The following is a 20,383-nucleotide window of genomic DNA, read 5'->3' as shown; positions in this document are numbered from 1 at the left end:
GGGGAAGAGACAGACAAACAGGCATCTGATTGTGGCCGGCCGAATTTCATAGATCTGTGACTTTGAAATCTGTTTATCATAACATTTCATTTATGTTCATAAAATCCCTTTTCATGGGAAGCTCTGGCTCTGTTTGCTGGAAAAACTTTAAAACCCAGGCTATATTTAGACCATCAATGAAATTAGCCTAGAGCAGGAATTGGACTCCCGCTCTAACCTAACCAAAATGACGATCACTTATAGCTCTAAATATAGATAATTATTATCTTGAGACTGCAGTATCTATCGTTTTAATTGAGGTTTTTAGTCAGTGGGATGGATTTTTAGAGGAGTCGCCACAGTTGAGAAATGGGAGGTATTTTGGCCAGGAGATGGTGCAGCGTAGAAAACCTCAACATTTATTCTCATTATATTCTTATGGTGGATGTGGTAGAATTATTCTGCCATAAATTTACAGTGTCTTGTCCTACTTTTGCCTTCTGTCTCTATTTAATTTAATGTTTACATTTAGTTTTGGAGTGATATCTGCGTGGTGTAGTTTACATTTATGGCATCATTATAGACTTTGTTCAACTCCTCAATAAAAAAAATAATAAAAAAAGTTGTCCCAGTCTATGCGCCACAAATTGGTTTAAAGTTGACGAGCACAGAGCGGAAATTGGATGCAGTAATATTTTCAAAGTCCACTGGATTTGCAGCAGGCTCACACAGGAGGGTGTAGCGCACCGTGGCACGCGTCAGGAGATGGGGTTGGTGCGTTTCCACTTGAGCCTATACCACAAAGTGGAATCTCCTGCTCAATTCACGTCTGTTAAAAACTACCCACGCTGTGAACACACCCTCGATTTGGCCCAATCAGTGTGCTGCAGTGGACCACAGGCTTGTAGGCCTAATAATGTGTGTCACCGCTGCCTACTGATGCTGCATTCAAGTCATACGGGGAAAAAAGGTCATCTAACCAAAGGCAGCAACCTGGATGTGTTTAAGTATGGTAGTCATTTAGAGACATGAATTATCTACTTATTTTCTTTAGCATTTAAACAAATTTAACAGCCATTACTGAGTTTACTGCAAATCAAAACTAAAAGATGAATTTTCTTTCTGTGCTAAACTTCAGTTAGCTTTTTTTGGCAAAAAAAACCAAACCAAAACAAAAAACCAAAACAAAACAAACAAAAAAACTTCAAGGTCCACTACTAGCTTTTTCTAGAGCTTTGAATCACATCTCACTGTCTTCTTAAGCCAGTAGAGAAAGCTCAGTGAGTTATCTTAAGTATCTTATAACTTATTTTAGCTATCTCCATGACAACGAGGTAATCCCCATCCACTGTAGAAGACTAGTTAGTAAGTGGGCCTTGAGTTGAGTTCTTTCTTTTTTTTTTTGGTCAACCTTTTGTTTTCAAGGTCAAGAATGAACTCTTATGCTTTACAGCCAATTTCACCTGTTTGCAACATATAAATTGAGTTAAGGCCAGGAAATATGGATGTGACCCCAAACTTAGAACTGTTTATTACTGGCTACCATCAGGCAAAGTGTTCCTTTAAATGCATTTACCTTAGGAAAATTGAAGTGAATGGCTGAACAGTGGCGGAAAACAATATTTTCGAGTATAACGCCAACCTGGTCTCACAATCTGTGTACACAACTTTACACACTACGCCAATGTGCAATGTTGCATGCAGGTGATACGCCAATTTAACACAGCATTTTTAATCTTTTCGCGTGTCATTTAACACAGTTGGTTAGGTTTAGGCACAAAAACCACTTGGTTAGGGTTAGGGAAAGATCATGGTTTGGGTTAAAACAGTAAAGTGTAGTAAAAATGTCCTGTCCTGCTAAAAATCTCCGGTTAAAATGCCCGACATGATGTTGAGGATGCCCAGTTGGTGGTCTCAAAAAGTGCTCTCCTGCTACTTTTGCAACTTTTTGCCAACTTATTATCTAGCCAACCCGCCTCCTCCTAATATGCCAAAAATCACCTTATAAAATAACAGAAAGTTGCATTATATTGATGTCACTTCCCTAGGAAGGTTTGACCATGGATGGACCAAAAATGGCGCCCATTCAGTCCTATAAGAACTGCTCGGCTAGCGCATATGGCAAAAAAAGTTTCTAGTATGCGGTTTGCTTCCGTGTTGTACGGCCCACTGAAATGCACAGTGGTGTTTCTCCTGCTGGCCCCGTCTCCAAGTTCTCGCTCAGCCCATAGACTTTACATTGTGATGAAAAATTCATAATTGACCTTGTTTGCAGTTTGAGGTGTCCTGTCAACAATTTAACAGACGTGTCTTTTACAATGGTCTATGGGGAAAATGCTTTTTGGGCCGCAGGGGGATTTTTTTGCTGCAATACCGTGAGTGACCACTGGGAAAAATTGGCTGCAAGGCTGAGCAGTGGCACCCTATCCATGGGTTTGGCATATCACCTGCACACAAAATTGGACTTTGGGGTATGCACTGCACACAATTTGAAAGTGTAAGGTTGTGCTATTTGTACGCAGATTGAAGAGGCTGGTAATGCGTATGTAGCCTACTGCTTGATTGCAACACAAAACAGCAAGCATTGGCACTGAGAGCAAGAACATTCAGCGGTTTCTAAGAGTAACCAAATGAATGAACATCATGATTTAAAACTTCATTCACGAGGTTTAAAATACTATTTAGATTCACGTTTTCCAGAGCAGCTTGCAATGAGCGAGCAGGCAGCGGTTCAGCGGTCGAGTCAGTCTCTCAAAGTTGACCCACAGTGGCTTTAGTTCACGTACAAGTTGGACTCACATCCTCATAACATCAGAAAAAGCACATATATGGCCTACAGCGTCTACATGGAAGGCATTCCTGTTCATTTTATTGTGAGTGTGTAAAATGTATTTAGGAAATGTCAACTGAATTGTGTGTTTCCAGTGTCATTTCTACATTTTTTGGTCAATTACTGCACAAACATATACAGTATATTGGAAATATATTTATCTGACAAAACAAACTCACCTCAGCTTCCATTTACTAGCTATTCTGGAGCTTTTGATCGTATTACAAGATTGTCATCAGCAGATTGCAGATGTTCATATTTCCATTTTCTGAGAGCTTTAATGATTTCTCATCCATATTGGCTTAAAAGTTGAGTTTAATACATTCAGCTCTTCATATGAAGACCTTATGTTCCATTTACAACTTGACTGCATCCACGACAGTCACTTAAATATGTGAACACAATGTAAAGCTGTCAAAATCTGTGTCGTGTCAGTGGTATTAAGAATCTATTTCATGTTTATATTGCATAAATGCATCGTCTCCTTGGGTGATAATGTCCAGAAAATAGACAAGTATGCTTTGACAGCAGTAATGTTCATTCACTTTGACTGCTGTACTGTAAACATACAGAAAGCAGACATGTGTTCTGAGTTGGGGCCCCTGGGGCCCTGGCAAGTGATCAACCAATGAAACCACAACAGAGAGGCCAGGCTGGGGTGTGTGTGTGTGTGTGTGTGTGTGTGTGTGTGTATGGGGGGGTCGCTTCACTGGGAAGGAGGCTTCTGTAACAGCAATTAATGTTAGCAGTTTACAGACTTCTTATAGTACTTTACGGGAAGCATGTGGGTGTAATTCGGCTAACAGTTCAGGCTCAGTAGTGGAAAGCAGCCGGACAATAACTCTTGAGTGACCCCGCAGAGGCTTCACTCAAAAACCTTTAGTATCTTCTTCATTCACACTCACACACTGCATTGTTGTGATAAATTGTAAACAAATGGTTCACAGTGGAGGTGAAAAGAGCCCCAATCTGATTCTTTTACCCTCATATGTGATGTCAAATCTTTGCTTAATTTCTTACATACATTACACTTGGAAATGTGACCTCAGTCTGAACACTCTTGTGTAATTCCTGTGCATAATTTGTCATAAATCTGCTCTGGCATTTGAAGAAAGCACAGCTGCAATGAAGGTGTGTGGCCATATAATGATTTGGAATTTTGCCTCCATGTCAGAAAGAGATGAGTAATCAATGCAAGGTTAAGAGCCTTCAAGGTTAAGAGCCTTAAAGGAATAGTTCAACATTTCTGGAAAATTTGCTTTCTTGCAGAGAATTAGATCGATACCACTCTCAAATCTGTCTGTTATATGAAGTGACAGCTGCAGGGGCCGGGTAGTGTATAGCTTAGCACAATGATTGGAAATGGGAAAACAGTTCAAATTTTTATGAAGTCTGTATCCACATACCCATATGTACATTGAAATATTTTTTGTTTGATGTAATCATTCCTCCTGTTCTCACTGACCATTAAGGGATACCTTCCTAACATGCTTCCAATGGAAGAGATGGGGGATAACATGCAATGCAAAAATTATTCTGGTGTCTATTCTATGACTTTGTATTCCAGAGTTGATCTGAAGTGAATACAAGGCTTCATCAGTCTGAGATAATCAAATCAAGTTGGTATTTAATATCTTTTTAGTACTGAGCTTCCTCTTTGTGTATCCACAGACAGTGTTTCTGTGCTGAGATGCAGTGGAGGCACAGTAACACAAAAATCTCCTAATAAAAAGACTGTTCTGTGTGGGACTATCCCTCTGTTTCCAGTCTTGGTGCCAGGCCAAGCTATCCAACTGCTGGTTATAGCTTTATATTTACCGTACAGACATGAGAGTATCGATCCTCTTCTATAACTGCCAGCAAGAAAGCGAATGAGCATATTTTCTGAAAATGTTGAACTATTCCTTTAAAAAAAAATCTGCCAGTGTTACACTGAGTTGACTTTTATGCAGTGAACCTAGCCATCTGCCACAGGAGCTGTGTGATGACATGTGGCCTCCATTTAATTTGCATACTTCTGCTCAAGCATGCCAGATGTTTATTCTTTGTAGTAATGTTATTTTGAAAAAGGTGACTGTTTCAGACTGATGCTGGATATGGGCACGAAAATATAATGTAAACTGTCTTAAAAGAAAAAAACTGAGCAGTAACTCAAAACTGAGAGTTAAGTCTTGCATTGTAAACATAACTAATAAAACCCCTCTGAGGAGAAAGAGCATGAGAAGGGAGCAGTGTTGGGCTGTGAGAAGTCGTGAAATATCAAATACCAAAGTCTTCGAGGAACCTGAAGATGATATCTTAGTTTCTAAATTTGGTTCAGTTTATGACTCTGTGCATCTGTGTGCCTGTGTGTGTGTGTTTGTGTATATGTGTGCATGTGTGTGCCTGTGTGTGTGTGTGTGTGTGTGTGTGTGTGTGTGTGCATAATGCTGTTAGGTGAAAACCTTGTATCTTCCAAATGCGGGCTTCTTGGAAGCTGCACCTAAGAAAAACATTCTTGTTTTTGCAGGATGACAGTGCATTTTTTGGCCATATCCAAGAGAGTTTTATGAGTCAAAGGAGTTGAAAAACATGCAATCTTGTAGCATGGAGCTGCAAAATCTTTCTCTCTCTCTCCCATTAATGCACTCTTTGGTCTGTTAACTCACCTGAGTCGTGAAAAGAGAGGTTTTACTGGCCCAGCTCAGCAGGCCAACTCTGGGCTCTGATTCCAACCGGTGTGAAAGCACCATATCTCAGACCCTCACTTAATTCGCCTCAAACAATGTGCTATTATAGAGTTTGCTCTGTATGGGTTATATTGCTACAGCGCTGGCAGGCAGATTACAAAGTGCTCCGTCTCATTACTGTCCATATAAGCCCGCAGGCCTCGCCAGCACAAAGGAGTGATTGAGTGATAAGGGGAAAGAGATGGGCCGTAGCTGCCCATGAGAGCCCTCACCTTGGCTGCTACAGCCTGGATGAGGGCAGAGGTGATGTCATCATGGCTAGAGACACAGGGGTCGACCCCTCTGATAGGTGGGCATGCTGGGACAAAAGAGAGCAGCTGGGACACAAAGGCCCCATTTAATGAGAGTGAGACATGAGGCCAGAGCGGACTCCGTGGGTGGCACATAGTGTCATAGCTGCTGAAAAGACCGGTGAGCAATTAATCATCTGATTCAAGAACTGGGCAAAGGGCTTATTATGTAAGGTCAGTTGAGACAACATCATTGAGGCAAAGGGAGCGTTTCTGGGTTACACTTCTATTTGATCACACACGATCCCCCAAATTTTCCTTGATCCCATAATATTGAATCCAGGGATGCTATATTTATCATGATGGTCAGGTCCAACAATTGTGCGACACACTTACCCCTCATTAGAGATGAAGGGTCCTTTGTGGCAGCCTGACAATCATTAAAACTTCTCCCCTGGCTTGGCTTGTTTACTCTCTGGTAATTACCAGGTGATTGTGTAGCCTGTGACCCACATTCAGAGTCAGGTCAGCCAAGACATGGGGGATAATTGACAATATTCAGAGAAGTGCACGTAGAGAAAGAGTGTTAGAGTGGATAGTCATTTGTTCCTGCCTCATTAGACTGTGTTAGAAGACAAGCTGGCTCACAGTATTCTTGCGGTGGGACAATACCTCTGTCCACTGTAAGACCAAAATGTGGGCTCTGGTGTGTAGATGTGTTTGAGAGGGCATATGGCAGCCTCATTTATCCATTTATGCATTAATTTATTCACTCGCTGGTAATATGGAAAATAAATGAATAAACTCACTGTGTAATGTATATGTCTTCGAGGTGAGCTCATTCCGACTGAATATAGCTTCTGAAGCATTTTTGGACTGTGTGGTACTTCGGCTCCACCCGTTTCACCTGTCCAAGTGAGTACACCACTTCTCCTGGCAGCCCTCCTACCATGACAGAAACAAGTGACTGACTGCCTCACTTAAACACACACACACTCACAGACAAACACACACCTCTGCTCCATCTTGAATCCATATATTGCAGAAGTCCAGCTGCAATTTCATGTTGTGGTCCCAGAAGTTAGCTCCCCCACGGTTCATTGGCCGAAGCTTGAGTTTATGAATATTGGTTTTGTATTAATGCTGAAAATCTGCTTACGGTATTTAATGTGTTTATTATGCGATTATCTTCACAAAGTAACTCTGGGCTAAACACAGCCAATAAAAGCTAATGTTAGGCCAACCTGTGAAAAACTAATAGGTTGCATGCCTCCACCATCGCAAAGGTTGGCAAACTATATTGAATTTGGCTGTGCTCTCAAATTTCTGTCACACACAGCACAGTGAGGTGTAAGCTACTCTGTGTGAATCCAGGCATCCACACAAAAAGGTAAACCTCATGAGTAAAGCTGGGAGCAGACACAACTCTTAAGTTCCTCAAAGTAAGAAGTAATCAACTATAACTTGATTGAGCCGAAAACACAAGGCTCAAAGGACTGAATGTAAAAAAAACACACACACAACACAACATGGCACTGTTGACCAAATACAGGTTTGGATGGTCAGCCTGAACAAACTGCAATTGTGGCCAAATGTAACACTTATTTTTGGTCACATTCATGCAGTTCTGCCAGTGCAAACACACCAGATTTGATTTCATTTGGAGTACAGTTAGTTGCTAATACTATACTAGGATTCCTGCAATTAAAAAAAATACAACTGGAAAGTTTGTAAATTGGAAAGTCTTTCCAGAAATAGAAGTATTGTGAAAAGAGCATAATTACTACTGCATAGAGGCTGTTTGCAAATTGGATGTTTGATGGACTATTTCACCTCAGAATGATGCAAGAAATTGAGTTTAACTTGTGTTAACCACCAACACTGTGTTAAGTTTTCATCCAAAATCCCATTCAAATTGTGAACCAGTTGCTAAAAATAGCTAAAAAAAAAAAAAAAAAAAAGATTTCTCACTCCTGTCTTTTAGTGTCAAACCCTCAAAGTAACAATATTTAATTTCCATTTCATCAACTTGTCAACTTGGTTTCATGAGCTTGTTAGGAGTCACTGGTACATAAACTGTCACATCCTCAAGCTGAAGTAGGCAGCCTTTTATATATGTCTATGTCTGTCTGCCAGTGCCCCTCAGACATATGTTGGACCCCTAAAGGTGATGCGCTGGTGAGCAATAATAACCCTGTTAGGTAGCTCATTAGAAAAGTGTTGTTTGACATGGCTTGATTGGAGAGCATTGTTTCTATACTGGCGCCTGTGTTTACAGAAAACAGAGACTTGGACTGTTATGGTATGGAGGTAATATAATGGTCTTATATAAAACTACCTGTCTATAAAGAATAATGTATTTCATTGTACTGTTGAGAAGCAACACACGCATTTAGCATTTTTTTGTTTGTAAAAAAAGGAAGGAACTATCTTCTGATAGTGCTATAAATAAAGCATGATATATTTAGAATAGTTGAGGTTAATTAGCCAGCTCATGAATCAGTGGTTGGGTCCAGATCAAACCAACATGTCACAGATGCTTGTGAACCTCAGTGCCATGAGGTTACAATTGTAGGATGTTTTGGGATATTTGTTGTTTACGATGTGTGCTCTAGAGTTAGGGGTAATTGATTGCTGTGATGGTGTGTGTTGGAACATGTTGTATTTTTCCGTAAGGCCAGCGGCTGAGAGGGGGCTGGGCCGCTGCAGCAGATGAAAAGCCTTCTAGGACCGTCCAACCTTCCCAGGAATTCCCAGAATTCCAGTTCCTAATTATGACATCCGCGGAGCAGAGGCCCAACAGCCTGACCCCTACCCCCCCTCCACCCCAACACCCATTACAAACACACACTTGCGTGAACACATGCACGCATTACAGGCACATGCACACATTCCAATTGCTCCTCCACCAGCATCATCATAGATGAGAGACGGAGAGTGACAGGAGAAATGGAGGGAGAAAAGGATGGAGAGCCTTGGAGGGGAGAGAGGAAGATTATAAGGCAAAGAAGGAGAAAAAGGTAGTCTGTATATCAGAGAGTGACTTAAAGTGGACAGTTCAGTCATTCCTGTTTGCCTTTCTGTCTCTGCAGGCATTTCTTAGGTATGGCGAGCACACCTCAGCTTAGTCCAGTGTGTGGAAGTCTGTGGAATCCAGTAAAAGGTCTTCTTATAGGTAAGGAAATACCCCATCTCCACACTTGAAGGTTTAATACTTTGTCGAAATTAGCTTAGCATTAATAGTTTTTCTTAAAAAGTGTTTTTACAAGCTGTACCAAACATAATTCTGATAAATGCATGGTAGTTGAGAACAGTTTCTTTCAAAATATGCTTTTTTTCCTCCTCTGCCTTGCCTTAGGTTACAGTGACCAGATGTCCTGGTTTGCCCGGAATTGTCCTGGTTTCAAGCTGGGTGTCCCGAGTCCTGACAAATATCTGTTAAACACTAAAATATCCCAATTTTCAACATTCACTACCAAATTTTCCCAGTTTTCACCACAAAAATAAGAATCATAATATTATACTTGTTTTCTGAGCTTACATAGACGTTTATGTTCTGTCCTACTAATTATTACCTAACCCAATATAAAAACATTAACAATGCACCACGCATCTGAATTCAACACTGATTTATCTGTATGTGTGTCAATCAATCAATGTGTTGTTGTCAAGGCTGTTGCTAGCCTATGACACTTGCGGCTCTTTCTGACAGAACTTGTCACTATGCTAACGGTTAGCTATCATGCTGTAGAGAGAGTTGGTCTTTTCTAAAGAGACCCAGGAGGCTTACTCTTTCCTTCGTAAAGTACCTGGCAACAAAAATGCTGCGTTCTGCACACACTTGCAAGAGTATATTTTCGGTCACGCAAGGTGGAAATGCTGATATAAAAGATCATATTAAGATGGCCAAACATAAGCGGTGGTTTCCCTGAGAGCTCCAGAGAGGAAACTCTAAGAAGAAAGACTGCAAAATGTAAAGTACCCTAACTTTCTTTAAATGGTCTTTCTCGGTGCAGTGATGTTTTGATGTTTTAATCTTTGTAAACTTGAAACCAACTCATGGCATAGTGTCGTGAAGATGTAAGTGAAAGATATTTGTATGTTGCCTATAAAGTTATTTATAGGCCACAAAGAGATTTGTACCTTGTTTTGTTTAAACTCTGTGAAAGGAAAATCAGAGATTTCTTCTGAAACACATTATACATGTTAGAAAGTAATTGCTGAAAACATGTGAAAAGACTGTGAACTATGTAGTACTGAATTGTGGAGTTAGAGCGATTTCACCATTTCTATGTTCAGGATTTTTTGGACAGGCCTGAAATGGTGGCTCTATGATGTAGAGGGGTGACTAGCATGCCCCCCACCCCCTGACTATACTAGAGCACATATACTCATAGTTAGTATTTTTACAGTTTTTGAAACTTTCAATGGAGAAAACTGGGATTCACTTCAGATAATCCGCTGTTACTGGTGAATGGGGTCATTTTCAGTCAACGTTAGCGCTTAAGGATTTATTTTAAACCCAGCTGAAGCATCCGTTGATGGGTGGAGCCGCCAGTGGCTTCAGCTTCAGCCCCGGCTGTTCAGCTGGGAGGACGGGTAGAGTCAACGGACATGGCACTGGCAGTGGCCGACACCAGCTGCCACCAACACCGGCTGCCGCCCACGGCTGCGGCTTCAGCACCGGCTGTGCGGCTGGGAGGTCCCCGGCCAGTGGGAGAGCATTTGCCGAGCAGCACTTCACCAAAAAGCATGGCTTGAGAGGCTTTTGCTCCAAGGGTGACAGCCACAATGAAGCTGCCAAAGACATTTCAGCAAAGGAGTGAGTAATGTTAAGTGCACAGAATTCCATTGAAAAAACCAACAATTTAACATAAAGATGATTGGTGATGGATCACTTGTTATCTAGTCCTTTAAGTTATATTTTTACTGAAACAATTCCACATTTACCTACAAAATATGTGAAAAATTAAACACTGGCTCCTACAGTTACTTTCTTTTCAAAATATCATCCATGTTGCTTGCCTTACACCTACAAACATTTTTATTTTCTTTTTATTTCTATTTTAAATTGTATATTTTTAAAAAAGAGTTTGGTCTGAGCGTTGTTAACTCAGGGGCTGTTCAGTTGGGCTGTGCTTTCAGCACCTTCAGCGGACACATCCCCAGCATTTCAGAGTAGAGAATACTGCCTATTTTTACACAATTTTGAAACCCAATTTTATATACTTGGTGACTTTTTTAATCATTCAAATTCAGAGAGGTGATCAATTACACATTTTTGTGTGGTGTGTCAAACTCAGAACACATATTTATTATTGCTTTACATGGACTTTAAAAAAAAGCTGGCAGAGAATGTGTCACATTTGGCCATTTAGACGGCAGCCTGTGCTTGTGCATACTGACAAATACTTTGGTGGATTTTGGGCAACAAAACATAATTTTTCAACTGCTGAGGCGCTGTCCATGGTGTTGAAGGGTGCGCTCGCTAGGTGTGCTAAGCGCTAAAACAATTGTCCCCCATCCTGATGAAAATGCCTATGGTGCATGTGCATAGCACAAGCGCATACATGTGCACGTGCATGAATGCGCGGTACACTTAAGGGTCCTGGTTTGGGGGTTTGAAAATATGGTCACCCTACTTTAGGTGGATGCAATTGAAAGTAGATGGAAATCTATATAGACTTTTACCAGAATTAACAAAGTATAGTTTATTTATTTCATCCATCAATTCATGGCTAAGTGTACATTGAATTCCCAACCCGAGTGGACTGTAGCTACTATCTAAATTGACCTAAACTGGGCTAATTTCAGCGGTCAACACAGAGCATGCTGCACAGAGAGTAAATAAAAAGATAGCCATACAGTTTTCTTTCTTTGGGTAAAGCTACAATAACTTACAGCACTTAGGGCATTTAGAGACAGCAGAAACAACCTAGAATGTTAAACACAACACAGACAACACCTCTGAAGTTGATATGGCAAATGTGGTAGCAAACTATAAGAAATATATGGCTCTTTACCTGCTAAATGCTTCACTATGTTCACCAGCTAGTTGCTAACTTTGTTCAGCTGCCTGATGCAGCTAAAAACAACGCTAATGAGAACTGTGGAAGCAGTGTTGCCAACTATTTTCAGTTTGGCGTCATGTGCTAATCTGCATATAAAAGATGACATAATTGCATACAAGATTTGTAAAAATATAAGAATATTAAGCTAAACTAAACTGACTGTAACTAGCTTTTCAAGCAGATCCTCAATGTGCATCTAAATCTATCTCTAATAATAATAATTATGCTGGCTGTTGTATCAACTCTAACCGAAGTATCATGAATAGAGAGATGATTATGCAATGGAATAAATTCACTATTGTTAACTCTGTCTATTTTGACAAAACAAAGTCAAACTTAGATAGTAAAATTAAATCATTGAGAATAAAAACAATGGGGATTAATGATTGGTCACGAAGTACGCACATTTACAGCTGCTCTGTCCCATCCACTGAACAGTCAATTGAGAGAGCCACATTAGTGCTCATTCAGTGAGAAATACTGGTGACTCCCTTCAAGGAGAGGAATTAAGGTCTGTCCAAAAAGTCGCTAGATATGTTGCTAGCCACTTTTTTGATTTAAAAAAAGTCACTAAAGGGGTCTGAAAAGTCACTATATCTAGCAACAAAGTCGCTATGTTGGTAACACTGTTGAAAGTGAACCAAAACAATAAAGTTGTGGGCCATAAAACCAAAACAATGAGCTAAAAGACCCTATAAAGTTTCATAGAACTGAGAGGACCTGCAAAGTCAGGTGATAACTGATTATGTCACAACAAGCATTCTCTTTTAAATACAAGAAATCATGTGATCCATAGTTATCATTAAATATTGATTATAGCTGCTTTAAGTAGGTAGTAGTAGTAGTAGTAGTAAGTAGGAAGAATAGTCAAATTAAAAAAAAAAAACACGTAAAAACCACCACATTTCCCATTCACGTCAACTGGTACAGGGCTGGATAAGTGTGTTGTCTGGCTGGCTTCATGTACAGCCTCTTCGTTTCATGTGCCAGAAAAGCTTGGGACATAAATTCTCTGGTGTGAGTCGTGGGAGGTACGAACTGAGCACGGGTGTTTCTGTTTGCTCTGTACATTTTGTTCCTTGGGGAAATCGCTCTGATTAAGTGCTACTATTTTGACAATATGTCAACTCACAGGGAGTGAAGATGAATTTATGTGCTTGGCAGTTCTGTAAACAGCATTGCTGACCAACATGTTCCCAACCTCATCCCAATGCCGTCTGAAAAAAAAGGGTCAGTAGACTGCCTATTTTAGTGCTGCTGTCAAACTGTAAAACTGTAATGAATCGCTTTAATCAGAACCCATGAAGTACCCTCTCTTTTTTTCTTTCATTTAATTTTTTCTTCTAAATAAATCCTTGGTGTAGCATCAGTGAGTGTGCATGAATTCTCTATGACACAAATATACCAATTCCTAAAATGCATATGTATGTTTCTTTATTTTTAGGATCGAGCCCCTGGCCAGACCACTCTGTGAGTCGCCGTGGGGATAAGAGGGCCCTTTATTAGAGATGGCACACAGGGGTCCTTCATAAGGCTCACATGAGCACTTTATAACATCTGACATAAGCATTTGTGAGTGTGGTTACCGATGCTTGTGGTTCCATCTCTGACGCTGCATGGCTGATGGAGTCCAGTCTTATGGGGTTGGAAGACTCGCTCTTGCTCTCTTTCTCTCCCCTCTCCACTGCCCTTCCATCTAGAGAAAGAAAAAGACTGAGAAAGAAACAGACGGGATAAACATAGAACCAGAAGAAGGCGAAAGGGGAAGGCGAAAATCTAGTGATGCAGGACCAAAAACACACAGAAGCAGTTGGATAAACACCATGAACTTCATATAAAAGCTCAGAGGAGGCTTTGGCCAAAAAAAGAAGCTAATCATTATTAGCCAGTGCTATATTGGTGTGCATCTGAGATGTAGGCTGACTTCATTAATGTACACAGCACTTTTACAAGTTTTATATATATATATATATATATATATGTGTGTGTGTGTGTGTGTGTGTGTGTGTGTGTGTGTGTGTGTGTATGTGTGTTTTTTTGTGTAATTGAAAATGTTCATAAAATAGCATTTTCTAACATTGTTTGTCAGTATGTCTGTATATGACCATCAAAAAAAAAATTCATATGACCATTTTCTAATATGCCACTTCAATGGTTAAGATTGGATTAAATTTTGGCAACTAAATCTACATGGTTATTGTTAAAAAAAAAAAAAAAGGCAGCTTAACGAGAAGGCAGGACTGTTTTATGTTCTATAGTTCTGATTGGTTGTTGTTGGAATGTCGTTTTGTTCTACCAATCATGTACAACTAAGGTGATGCTAGATATCTCAGCTCTATTTTCTGTTAATTGAGAGAGAGTTAGGTATCCAACTCGTGCAGGCAGAAGACAGTAATATTAGCATTGAGCTTGAGTTGAGCTTGAGTTGAATTGCCTTATTTTGTTGGTGTGCTGTCCATTGTGTGAACAACAAAGTATTTTGTTTTTACGATCTTAATTGCTTTGAATCATAGAGTTTGTTACAGTTTTGAAGGCATTTCTTTGTTTAATGCTATGTAGAAGTGGACCACATAAGAATGTATTTTCGGTTATGCACATGTGCATATTATTATGCACTGTTGTTTCATACTCTGTATATTTTATTTGTATTTGTTTCAGAACCACACATATACCCAACTTTCCATACACACCTTCAAATGTAGCAACGATAAAGGAGCAGTTCAAGTTGAAATAAGCAAGTTAACCCCTCAACCAGGAAACAGTGACTGTGCCAGTTCTAATCAGGTGCCCTGTAGTGGTTCAGCCCTCTGCATCAGCACAGATAGTATCTTTGAGCTTACTTTCATTGGTCCTACAGCAATGTCACAACATAAGCAAGCAGACCCTACAGTTTGGGAGTGTAGGCAGACCTGTTTCTCTGTGTACATAGCTGACCTCACTGGACCAAGGTCTCAGAGGCAGTCATCACAACCAAGTCATCCAAACCAAGAGGAAGATGATAAGGATTCTTCCGGTACATCGGGTTCATCCAGATCAACTTCACCAGTAAGCCAAGCCTCTAATCATGGGTGCATGGTCAAAGACAGATGGGAGAGCAGACAAGGCTCTGGCAATAGGGCCAGCCAGCCCCCTGATATGCTTTCAGCATATTGGGAGATGAGAGAGAAGAATGCAGAGATTAGGAGGGAGTAACAGCAACTCAGGCTGGAATTAAAAGGCTCCTCACACTGCACTCCAGAGTCATCATGCAGGTGGCCTGAACAGCAGCAGAAGCAACTAGACAGTGCCTCCTTTACACTGAGAGACGTCTCCCCACCTGGAGCTTACAAAAGAGACAGACATACACAATCCCCAGTTCGTGCCCACAAGCGGCACATATCTGACCAATTGGGGATGCACGGTGATCCCAATACATCCTTCCACCACTCGCCATCCAGAATAGAAAGGACACACCCCCTCAATTCATTCCCACAGGAGAGAACTTATAGGAGGCCAACTCCCACTATCCCTCATCTGACCTCCCCAGATCCAAGAGAGTCTGCTCAGCTAAGGATCTCATTGGAGAACCTCCTGCCTGAAGATGCAACTGAGCGGTTTAAATTTCAAATTATCAAGGACCATCTTAAATTTGAAGAAGAAATGCTGGTAGCAGATTCATATAGTAATTCCAGATAAGCTCATCAGTTAGCTCTCCATTGTATTGCTCAGCTAAAGGATGGTCCAAGCATAGGCAGTGGTGACATAAAGGCATTCCACATGTTTGTATTCCGCATGTGGTCCCTAGTGAGTATGCTGGAGGAGCTTGTGTCTCCATCCCCACCCTGCTGGATTTTTCAGAATGGCTTGAGTATGAACTGCAGGTTCAGGAAGATGGTGTGTTTCCCAGCTACATGAGGCAGGAGTCTTCAGGTAAAAGGAGAGATAGTCGCAAAGACACCCAACAGGGAGCTTCTGTCTTTTTTGGCATGGAGAGACTGCTGGAACTTAAAGTGCCAGCCCTGGAGACACTTCCTCATCCAAGTAACAGCAGGAAGGAGAAATCAAAGACATATCGCCCTTATTGTGACAAGAATAATCACTTTTTGAACCAATGTGCTAACTTTAAGCAGCTGAGCCAAGAACAAAAGAAAGGATGGATATGGGCCAACAACAGATGCTAGTATTGTGGCAGGGGGCATCAAGCAGCCAAGTGTACACTGAAAGCTCTCTGCAAGATGTGCAGCCAGAAGCACCTACTTGTGCTTCATGAAGTTAATGAAAGGTCAGAGAAAGGTACAGACAAAGCCATAAGAACACCTTTGGAATGGACTCTTCAGGGGCTCAAACACACTATCACTCCACATCAGTGCCTCTTCACATCACCCTCCCCTCCCACCAAACTTTATGCTCAAGTGGAAAAGCTCTGGCAAATGGATGTGCTTTCTCATCAGAGTTAAAGACTCGCAACAAGATCCCAACAAGACCAGGCAGCCATCAACCTACTCAAGGAAAAGACAGTGAAGATCAACATAGATGGCATCGACAGATATGGAACACCACTGCTCAGGATAAAGTACATGCCACAGCTGAGAGCACCGCCAGAGGCAAATAAGATAAGGACACCCAGAGTCTACCCTTGGATTGCAGGGCCACTGCCAGACTGACACACTGGGCTACAAATGCTGCTGTATAGACTGCTCCTTGGTCACAGTGCGCATTATTTACAGGATCCTAACTAGCTAGTACGATCCTCTGGGTTATATGGTTCCCCTCACTACAGAGGCAAAGTACTGGTACAGCATTTGTGGACCAAAAAGAGATAATGGGATGACCCAAAGCTGCCAGAGGACTTACTCAATGCATGGCAAGTGTGGGAAAGTGAACTGAAGGACCTTCAGAATATCTGCCTCCCAAGATGCTACACCAGCCCAGAGCTAGACAATACAGCATCTGTCAGAGACATCTTCTGTTACACCTGTGAACAGGCTTATGGGGCTGCAGCTTATCTGCACACAGATAATGGTCAAAGCAAGGTGGAAGTATCCTTCCTGGGAGCAAGGTCCCATGTGGCATCCAAAAGACAGCAATCCATTCCACAGTTGGAATTGTGTGCTGCTCTAACAGGTGCACAACTTGCCAAGGTCCTGAAGACTGAACTAACCCTCACCATCAACAGTGTCAACACGTGGACAGATTCCACAACCATAATCACCTGGTTGCTATTAGATTCCTGTTGCTTTAAAGTGTTTGTGGGAACTCGGGTTGCAGAAAGAAAGGACATTCCCGAGCCTGACACCTGGCAGTACGTGCCATCAGAGGAAAATGCAGCTGATGACATCACAAGAGGTAAGGCTCTCCAAGAGCTGACAGGGCCAAATAGGTGGAGCCAGGGGCCCACCTTCCTTGCCTTATTACCTGACTAATGGGCCAACTCACCTCTCCTTACCCCCTCCCCCCCCAGCAGCAAGATGAGTCAGAAAACCCACCTTCTGTGGCCCATGCCTCTCCACTGCCAGACCTTACACAGTCTGCTAACCTCACTTGATTTATTACGGCATGGACTCGTTCCCTCAGGAATTTGCCCATTTACAAGCCAACAAACCAGTGTCCTCAGTTAGTCACCTACTTTCACTCTCCCCTGAGTTTGACCTTGCTACACAGTTGATTCGTGTAGGTGGCCGGCTTAGAGCTGCAGAGCACCTGGAAGAAGATGTGGTTCACCCCATCATTGTCGACCCACATCACCCAATCACCAAACTGGTCATACAGGATTATAACCAAAAACTGCCTCACCCTGGACCAGAAAGGATGTTCACAGAACTGCACAGGAAATACTGGGTTTTGCATGGCCATGAAGCAGTCCATAGACAACAACGTAAGTGTACAGAGTGTCAGCGCTGGCGTGCCAAATTCCATCCACCCAAATGGCAGACCCTCTCCCCGCCATGCTGCGCACCTTTAAATCTGTGTTCCACTCAACTGGGGTTGATTGCTTTGGCCCATATCCCATCAAAGTTGGACGAAGAACGGAAAAAGGTGGGGAATAGTTTTCAAGTGTTTGCCCTCTCAAGCAGTGTACTTGGACTTACTCTCAGGCATTCTCAATTCAAAACCTCTTGACTACATCTCAGCGGACATTGCAGACCTGCACTCATGGGGTGATGGGACATGTCTCTACCTCAAGTGGTATAGCCTGATTGAAATGTTGAGCCGGCGGCAGTGGCGCCACAGTCAGCTTGTAGCAGCTTCTTTTGGAGGCACTTTATCAAACATTAATTACGATTATTGGCATATCCCATATGTCTTTGTTGGAATATACTACTTTCGGAATTGATTAGCAGCCACACATTTCTCCCTTCTTTTTTCTCTGTTTAGTGTCGTCAGGTTAGGCTAATCTTTTATTGCTAACTTTGGAGCTAACCCCCTTCACTTTTCCAGCAGTTGGGGAAACAACAGACATGACTTTTCTTGGTCTTGACAAGCTGCAGCATTTATTAACTGACACTGCAGCCTGTACTGTACATTTACTGCCAGATTGACAACTTACTACTAACCTTTTCCTCTGCTCCGCTCACATTCACCGTCACTTTTCTGATGCTCGCTCTCTTAACCACTCACTCGCTTACACATTGCCCTATTCCTTAAAAGTTACGCTACCTGGAGTTTCCCAGGCAACGACACAGACGTTGACTGACGTTTCTAAACAGCGCTGCTCAGAGGCTCCCAAACGCTATTGATTTGTGAATGAATGGGTATTTGGCTTTATTTTTGGCATTTAAAAAAATATTTTTTTGGCCTGGTGGGGGCTCTCGTTGGCCTGGTGGCCCGCCAGGCCTGTACTATTATAGGGGAAACACTGCTTTTACAAGACCTGTGGTCAAACTCATATGCCTGCCTGCCCTACCAGATTAAACACGTTGGGCATTATAGCTTCATAGCTGTTCAAATTCCCAGTGTGAATTTGGGGGCGGCTGTATAAAAAGCCACTTACTGAAAAGGCGGGACTGTTTTATATATTCTATAGTTCTGATTGGTTGTTAGATTGTCATTTTGTTCTACCAATCATATACAACTAAAGTGATGCAAGATAGTGCAGCTCTAATTTCTGTTAAATGAGAGAGTGTTATTGTAATTAGTAGGCATCCACCTTGTGCAGGCAGAAGAGCGTAATATTAGACAGCATGGTTTTTGGACTTCAGTTGCCTTATTTTGTTAGTGTGCTGTCCATCGAATGCGTACAACAAAGTAAGCGATGAAGGTCTTTCCAATGGTGATTTTAGGGGGTGGCCTACGGTGGTCACAGCCACCCCTGAAATCTCACTGGGCACCCCTGTGGTCACCCCAGATCTGATAGGTCTTTGGTCAAGTTCATCAACACAATAAGGCAGGACAAACATTGGTCAGTCAATGATGACAGCTGATGCAGGTCTCAAAATCGAAAGTACATGCTGGCTGCCAGGACTCAGGATTCCAGTTACAGTGACCGTAAGATGAGCTAATCCCACCATGATAGGAATAACAGTTCTGACAACTGTTTTATATATGTTTTGCACAGATAAAAGTATAATGGGACTGTTATGGTGACAAATACAGTACCTCCTGTTAGTGTTATGGACATGGGTTTGGGGTCACATACAATATGAATTTGAATGTACATGTGGGGCTGGGAGGAGTGAATGTGCTGGAAGCATTATTGTGTCATGCTAGCAATTAGCACTAGCAATTAGGATAAGGATATGTAATTGATTTTGATGCATTAAAGCATGTAAAATATTTAGTTTATGTGCACCCACTACAGTAGTTTGTTGAGTTTTGTTAATAGCATGTAGGTAATATTATTTGTGTTCAGAGTGTGTAAGAGTAAGATTATTGCTAGAGTACAGTTAGCCAGCCAAGTTACACGTGAGCCTGTAGAGATGTAGGTTGGAAAGCTTGGTCATTCAGTAAACACAGTTTAAAGTTGTAATGTGAAGTTTTCAATTAGTTAAACTGAGTACATTTATGGAACATAAAAGAGTTTGACACATGCAGATAAGAAAATATGTTTATGACTGTGTATGCTACATATTGTTTCTGTATTGTGTAGAAAATGTTCAGGTGCAGTTTACATATGCACAGTAGGTATTTGTAGCATTGTGTGCAGGATGTTTAAATGAATCCATTAAGAAGTTGTAAGCTAGTTATTACAGTGAAGTTCACAGTTCAGAGGTAGTAGAGCTGTTGCAAACTGAGTTAATGCCATGATGATATTAATAACATGCTAACTACTGTTTAAATATATTTTGCACAGGTCCTCTGTGAATAAATGTGTTGCACCAGAGCTTCATTCTGAACCTGTAACATATACATATTTACTATAAGATATACTCTGTTATCATGTCTCTCTTATTTGTATTTGTTTCAGAACCACACATATACCCACTTTTCCTTACACACCTTCAAAGGCAGCAAAAATAAAGGAGCAGTTCAAGTGTTCAAGTCTGTGATTTAACCCCTCGACCAAGAAACAGTGGCTGTGCCAGTTCTAATCGGATGCTCTGCAGTGATTCAACCTTCGACATCAGC

The sequence above is a fragment of the Thunnus albacares genome, chromosome 10, assembly GCF_914725855.1.
Source record: "Thunnus albacares chromosome 10, fThuAlb1.1, whole genome shotgun sequence".
Classification (NCBI taxonomy): domain Eukaryota; kingdom Metazoa; phylum Chordata; class Actinopteri; order Scombriformes; family Scombridae; genus Thunnus; species Thunnus albacares.
This window is presented reverse-complemented; position numbering follows the sequence as displayed.